Here is a 7,988-nt window from a genome sequence, read left to right on the forward strand (position 1 = left end):
CATCTGGGTGTTGTCACAGAAAAGCCTGCACCATTAATGGTCTTTTCATAATTTTATCCCTTGATAATCTCATAGATTTTTCTGTAGCTTCTCCTTTTCTGCGGGACCACCATTCTCTGGGTGGAGTCTTCGACTTCTGTATCTGGGTAGTGGCTCAGTTTCTTCTCTCCAAAGAGTTTAGGGTATGTATGTCAAAAGGATGTGGTCTTCATGCCTTTGGGCAACTTCAAAGCTTGGAAATCTCTCTCCTTTTTTTTTGTTTTGTTTTGGGGGCTATAACTGCTGTGCAAAGGACTAATTCTTGGCTCTGGGCTCAGGAATCATTCCAGGTGGGCTCAGGGGATCATGTGGAGAATCAGAGATCAAATCTAGGTCAGCTGCATACAAGTTCCTGACCTATTCCATGTTCTCTTTGGTCCCACTAGAAAATCTCTTAAGTTGCACGTGCTGCCCGAGCCCATGTACTGCCTGTGCCCACATGGCTGGCACATGTGGTATCCGAGCACATATAGTGCCTGAATCTTCCCTCTTGAGATGTGTGCTTTCATGTTTTCTTATCTTATGCTGGGATGTATGTAGGGCTTTCTCTGCCTTTGGAGAAGCCTGCATACTCTCTTGAGAGCATTACTCGTTATTCTCTCTTTCTCTCCCTCTTTCCCTTTCCTAAAAGCCTCCAAACAAAATCTATTTTACTAAAAAAAAAAGGGGGAATCTCTTAAGTTTTATTATTATTTCACAAAAGTGCTTTACTGGTGACTCACCTAACCTATCTACCTTCAGTATTTTGGAAAATCAATTTCCTAGGCCTTTCCTAAAATGCCCTTTCGAGTCTTTTGTTTCCCAGTCTTATTGCAATAGTACATTGCTGGATCACACCCGGCGATGCACAGGGGTTACTCCTGGCTCTGCATTCAGGAATTACTCCTGGTGGTGCTCAGGGGACCATATGGGATGCTGGGAATCGAACCCCGGTTGGCTGCGTGCAAGGCAAACGCCCTACCCGCTGTGCTATTGCTCCAGCCCCTAGACTGGAAGTTTTTTGGGGGCATTGGCTTGGGGGAAATGCCCCGCAGTGCTTAGGGGCTACTCTGGGTTCACTGCTCATGGATCGTTACCAGCAGAGCTCAGGGATCAAACTCCAGCTTCCTGCATGCAAAGATGTGCTGAATTCTTGGAGCTATCTCTCCAGTCTCTGAGCTATCTGTGGGACAATGCAGAAATCAAATTCAGAGCCTCATTGGCTGCACAAAATGAGCAAGGCAGGTGCTCTCCCACTGAACTCCGCAGTGCCCACATTTATCATTCCTTTGAATAGGCACACAGGTATTCAGTTCCTTTTCAACCTGGCAACTTTTCTCCAGTGTCTGCTTTATGTCCCTCTTCCTCCCTCTCATCTCTCTACTCCCCTTTGCCCTTTCATGCTCAGACTTTTGTTTGTTTGGGGGTCACTTTCATTACTGCCTGGGGTTCACTTCCAGCAGGGCTCAGGGGACTGTGCAGTGCCGTACCATTAAACCAGCTCTCCCACATGCTAAGCACACATCTCCCCAACCCTCTCTCAGATTTGTAAAAGGTTTATTCAAAAAAAGTCTCTGCTTATTACCATTTGTCTTTCTTTTTTCTTTTTGGGTCACACCCAGCGATGCTCAGTGGTTACTCCTGGCTCTGAGCTTAGGAATTACTCCTGGCGGTGCTTGGGGGGCCATATGGGATGCGGGAATTGAACCCAGGCTGGCTGTGTGAAAGGCAAATGCCCCACTCATTGTGCTATTTCCACAGCCCACCATTTGTCTTTTTGCATTTGCTTGTTTTGCTGTTTTGGGTAATACCGAGAGGCTGCTCTTTACTTTGTAGCTGTACATCAGGGATGGAACCTAGGCCTCCTGCTGGCAAAATCTGCACTCCAGCCTGTCGAGCCTGTTTGTCTTTCTAGTTAGAGAAACTAAGCTAGTTAATTTTCCCAAGGCCATATAATGACTCCTTTCCTTGCTGGGGATTAGCATTTCCTAGCCTCGGCTTCCCAGTAGATCATGTATCTTGCAGCCATGGTGCATGGCACACTCTTAAATTACACTCCTCATCTGTGAATGGAACTTCTCTGTGTGCTGAAGTTTCACTGCCAATGTTTGTGGCCCACCACTGAAATCCAAAGGGCTGCTATAACTACAAAATTCACCATGTGGTCCTTACCACATGCTTAGGATATGATTCTTCATTTCAGTTATGTTGCAGACCTTTGCATTTTATTTTAATTTTTATTATATTTTGTTTGAGGGCTTACTAATTTTATTATTTTATTTTATTTGAGGATGTGTTCAGGGCTTACTACTGACTCTGCACTCAGGAATCACTCCTAGGGGGCTCGAGGGACCATATGTGGTGCCAAGGATTGAGCCTAGATCTGCAGCCGTGAAAGGCAAGTGCCTTACTCGCTGTACTATGTCTCTAACCCTGTAGCTTTGTATTTTAGTTTAGGTTTTTCATTTGTTTGTTTTTGGGCCACAACCCAATGGTGCTCAGTGTTTACTCCTGGCTCTGTGCTCAGGAGACCCAATGTATTTTTGGGGATTGGCCACAAGCACTTTACTCCTGTATAACGTCTCTGTCCCTGACCTTTGTATTTTTGTATTTTTGTTGCTGTCGTTTTTTTTGAGCCACACCCAGCAAGGAACATAGGTTACTCCTGGCTCTGACCCAGGAATTATTCCTGATGGTGCTCAGGGTACCATATGGGATGCCAGGAATCAAACCAGGCTTGACTATATGTAAGGCATGCACTCTACCTGCTATACTATCACTTGAGCCCAATCTGTGTATTTTAAAATGTTACGTTAAATTTGTTAAAATGTTATGTTTGGGGCTGGAGCGATAGCACAGCAGGTAGGGTGTTTGCCCTGCATGCAGCCGACCTGGGTTCGATTCCCAGCATCCCATATGGTCCCCTGAGCACTACCAAGAGTAATTCCTGAGTGCATGAACCAGGAGTAACTCCTGTGCATGGCTGGATGGGACCCAAAAATGAAAAAAAAAAGTTACGTTATTTACAAGTTATCTTAAAAGTCCTAAATGAATTTTAAAATTACATTTCTGGTAAGTGACCTCATACAGTCTGTCAATACTAAAGCATAAATATGAATGCTTCTAATCAGGAAGAAAGAAATAGTTGTTACATATGGAGTAATGTAGCTACAATAAATGACCCCGAAGAGTAAGGAATTTGGTGTCGCAGGTGGCTTGGTAAAGTGGGGAGCAAGGGAGATAGCGCTGAAGAAAGAGTGCTTTCCCATAATGCCCCAAAGCAGAGAGAGAGTATGGGGAATATTGTCTGCCATGGAGGCAGGGGGAGGGTGGGAAAGGGGGAGTATACCCAGGATATTGGTGGTGGTAGGGAATGTGCACTGGTGGAGGGATGGGTGTTTGGTCATTGTGAGATTGTAACCCAAACATGAAAGCTTGTAACTATCTCACGGTGATTCAATAAAATTAAAAAAAAAGTGTGGGAGGAAGAAGAAAGAGTGCTTTCACCTTTCTGTTCAGCCCGCCTTCGCCACCTGGGGAAGACATGGTGCAGGTCTTGACTGGTAAAGTCTGCTATGAGCACCTACAGGGCACAGACGCTCATGTCCCATTAGCCCCATGAGGCAGCTGCAAACTGTTCTTGAAGTCTACTCGCTCTGCACAGGGTGGGAGATTATTCCCTGCCACTCAATTTCTCTGGGAGCCATGGACTCACACTAGAGTAGAAATTGCAATTTGTAGGAAAAGAAAAGTCAGTCCTAACCTTGGCGCAGGCATTTCAAATCCATTGCCTTCCCTTGCAGAAAAGAATTTCAGGAGGAGGGGGTCTGAGTGATAGCACAGTGGGTAGGACATTTGCCTTGCATGCAATCGACATGGGTTCAAGCACCTCCAGGAGTGATTCCTGAGTGCAGAGGCAGGAGTAACCCCTGGAAATCACCAGGTGTGAACCAAAAAGCCCCACCCCCTAAAATAAAAGAATTTCAGGAGGAGGCCAAATAGTAAATCATTATATATATATATATTTTTTTGCTTTTTGGGTCACACCTGGTGATGCACAGGGGTCATCACTCCTGGCTCTGCACTCAGGAATTACTCCCGACAGTGCTCAGGGGACCATATGGGATGCTGGGAATTGAACCCGGGTTGGCCGTGTGCAAGGCAAACGCCCTACCCGCTGTGCTATTGCTCCAGCCCCAAAATCATTATAATTTTTATTGAAGAAATTTACTACCTTGGGGCTGGACTTGTAGCACAGCAGGTAGAGCACTTGCTTTGCAAGCTGCTGACCTGGTTTAAATTCCTGGCGTGCTAGATGAGCACCACCAGGAGTGATCTCTGAGCTCAGAGTCAGGAATTACCCCTGAACCCCTCCCCCTGAATTAAAAAAAAATTACTTAGATGTGAGGGGAGAAGGAGGAATATGTATTCTACATATGCAAGAGAGAACACAGGCTTCTCCAGAGTGGAAAAATTGGGAAGAGAAAGAGAGATAGACGTGCTCAAGAGAGAGTAAGGTTTATAAAGGCAAGCAGGCCTTGAATGGGTTTTAGTTGTATACGTTCCTCCAAATGGTCTTAGCCTGGAGTTTTCTCTATACATAAGATTGAAACTGGGCCTTGTCACAGTTGATGGTCTTTTCACAATCTCATGAATATCTTAAGGTTTTGTGGCTTCTCTTTTCTGAGAGGGTCTACCTTCCTCTGGGGCCTCACATTTCTTCATCTGGATGTGCCTCAGTTTCTCTCTTCAAAGAGCTCAGAATTTGCATTCCAAAGGGATGTGCTTGCATGCCTTTTTGGCTACTTCAGGGCTGGGCAATTTATTAAGTTTTATTATTCCCCTAAAGCTCATTACCAGCTGCCCCCTACCTATCTGCCTGCAACAAAGGGACTGGAACACTATCTAGTTAATTGCTTGATTGCCAGGGAAAATGGTATTTCACCTACCTCTTTGTTTTTGTTTGTTTTTGTTTTGTGGGCACATCCTGTGGTGATCAGGGGTTACTCTAGGCTCTGCATTTAGGAATCACTCCTGGTGGTGCTTGGGGGACCATATGGGATGCCAGGGATCAAATCCCAGTTGGCTTCATGGAAGGCAAATGTCATACCAGCTGTATTATTGCATTGGTCTCTAATTTAGCATTTTGATGTTGTTGTTATTGTTGTTCTTCTTCTCCTCTTCCTCCTCCTCTTCCTCCTCCTTCTCTTCCTTCCCCCCATTTCACACCTCGCCCTGCCTGTGTGACAGACAACTTGCACAATCCTCTCTTTCTCTACTTCAGTTATCTTCGATATTTCGAGACAAGACCCACCACCACTCATACCTGCCGAAAAGGCAATGCTAGACAATGTGTTTTGTATTGTTTGTTATGGATGCAATATAATGTCAAGCGCCCCGCAAGAGTGGCCGGATATTTTAGGAATTCTAAAATGTTAATAATTAGGGTCTGAAGAGGTCGCTGCAGCAAGTTGCTTGGGACCGAGGTTTGTTTGTGTGTCTCTGGATCCTGGCTGTGTGGGAGCTTAAGTAGATGGTGGCCGGGTGTGGCATCATCTCGGAGTCCTGGGGCAGGGGGATGGAGGAGTGCCCACTACTCCCCTGGCCTGTGAGGCCTGGCGTTTGGCGCCACCATCACTCGTACCTGGAGCTTATCTCTGGCTTCTAGAAAATGGCGCCTGCCGGAGTTCCTAGGGAGTAGGTGGAGGGACGGCACCTACCTCCGTCCAGAGCAGCCCAGCGGAAACGGCCTATTGCAAAGTCCAGGGCCATTTCTATCTCTGCAGCAAGTTGCTCGGGACCGAGGTTCGTTTGTGTGTCTCTGGATCCTGGCCATATGGGGCCTTAAGTGGACGGTCAACATAGCATTCTTGATAATGAATATATCAAGAAAGATAGAAAGTACATTATATTGCTTCCCACTACTTAATCTAAGGTAACGTTTCAAATTAACATCAGCATAGCAGTGGCATGAACCAGTGGTAGCTTTCAGCCTTTTACACCTGCAAACCGGCACAGGCTGACAACCATTGACATAAACAATAGCTGTATATTTAATCGACACAGTGCTTAGCCAGAGAACTGAAAATGACTCATAAATATCGGTATTCAAAAGCTCTCAATATTGAGTTTCAACACAAGTAATTGTTACCTATTTGTAAATAAAGAAGAGCAGAGATACAGGATTACATGCACATTTCAGATATTATGGGTTAGGTTGCAAACCACTGCAATAAAGTCAGTATTGAAAAAAATAGTCATTTTTTGGTGGTTTCTCAATGTGAGATATGTTTATGGTATACTGTAGTCTATTACACGTGCTATAGCATTATGTCTGCAAAATGTAATTACTTTAATGAAATATGAAATAAAGAAGAGCACAGGCTGTTTGTGCTGCTGAGACCTGCATGGAGTTGGGTTGCCACATTAATTTATAAAAAAAACATCTGCGAAGCTCACAAAAGCAAAATGCAATCAAATTAGCTTGCCTGCATCTTTTTACCAAAGATCTGTTTTTTTTTTTTTCCTTTTTGGGTCATGCCAGGCAATGCACAGGGGTTAACTCCTGGCTCTGCACTCAGGAATAACTCCTGGTGGTGCTTGGGAGACCATGTGGGATGCTGGGAATTGAACCCGGGTCAGCTGCGTGCAAGGCAAACGCTCTATCCGCTGTGCTATCCCTCCAGCCCCTGAAAGATCTGTCTTTAAAATTAATATTTAATTAGAAAATTGAAGTAACATTGCATTGTAACATGTAAGTTACAAGACATATGTTTCAGAGGGCTTGAGTGTGTGCTTGGCCTGTAGGAGCCCAGGTTTGGTCCCTGCACTGCCTTCTGAGCACTGCCAGGAGCAACCCTCAAACACGGAGTCAGGAATAGCCGTCATGTACAGGGGTGGCCCCCAAACAAACACCAAACCTAGGCCACGATTTGATCCTTCCTACGAGAAAAAGGTTTGTATTTGTTCTATTAATTGAACATTCTGTATTTAACTTAAATATGGAACATTTAATAGTATATTTAGCACTGTAGCACTGTTGCACTGTTGTCCCGTTGTTCATCGATTTGCTTGAGTGGGTACCGGTAACATCTCCATTGTGAGACTTGTTGTTACTGTTTTTGGCATATCAAATACGCCACGGGTAGCTTGCCAGGCTCTGCTGTGCGGGCGGGATACTCTCAGTGGCTTGCCAGGCTCTCCGAGAGGGATGGAGGAATCGAACCCGGGTTGTTTATGTGCAAGACAAACGCCCTACCCGCTGTGCTATTGCTTTAGTCCTGTTTTAAAAAAAAAAATATATATATATATATAAGGGCTAGAGTGATAGCACAGTGGTAGGGCGTTCGCCTTTCACGTGGCCGACCTGTGTTCGCGGAGAGCCCGGAAAGCTACCGAGAGTATGGAGCCCGCACGGCAGAGCCTGGCAAGCTACCCGTGGCATATTGGATATGCCAAAAACAGTAACAATAAGTCTCACAATGAGAGACATTACTGGTGCCCGCTCGAACAAATCGATGAGCAATGGGATGACAGTGATATATATATATATATTTAAAAATTATTTATTTGGGGACTTTTGGAGTGTTTTTAGACCATACCTTGTGTTGCCCTTTATGGTGTGGTGCTCGGGACCATATGGGGCAGGAGACTGAACCTGGGACTCTCAAGTGCAAAGCACGTGCTCTTGTCTTTTGAGTCGTCTCCTCAGATCCTAGTTATATTTTAAAATTATATCATTCATTTTATTCACATTCCCTATTTAAATTTCTTTGAACATATATAATTGTCTAAAGAATAATCAAAAACAATAATTTAACCTAATGTTATCTATGAATGGAATTTTATTTATTAATTTACTTATGCATTTATTTATTGGTTTTGGGGCCATATCCAGCAATGTTCAGGGTTACTCCTGGCTGTGCACTCAGATCACTCCTGGCGGGCTTGGGGACTATTTTAGGTGTCGG

The sequence above is a fragment of the Sorex araneus genome, chromosome 4 (genome assembly GCF_027595985.1).
Source record: "Sorex araneus isolate mSorAra2 chromosome 4, mSorAra2.pri, whole genome shotgun sequence".
In the NCBI taxonomy this organism is placed as follows: Eukaryota; Metazoa; Chordata; class Mammalia; order Eulipotyphla; family Soricidae; genus Sorex; species Sorex araneus.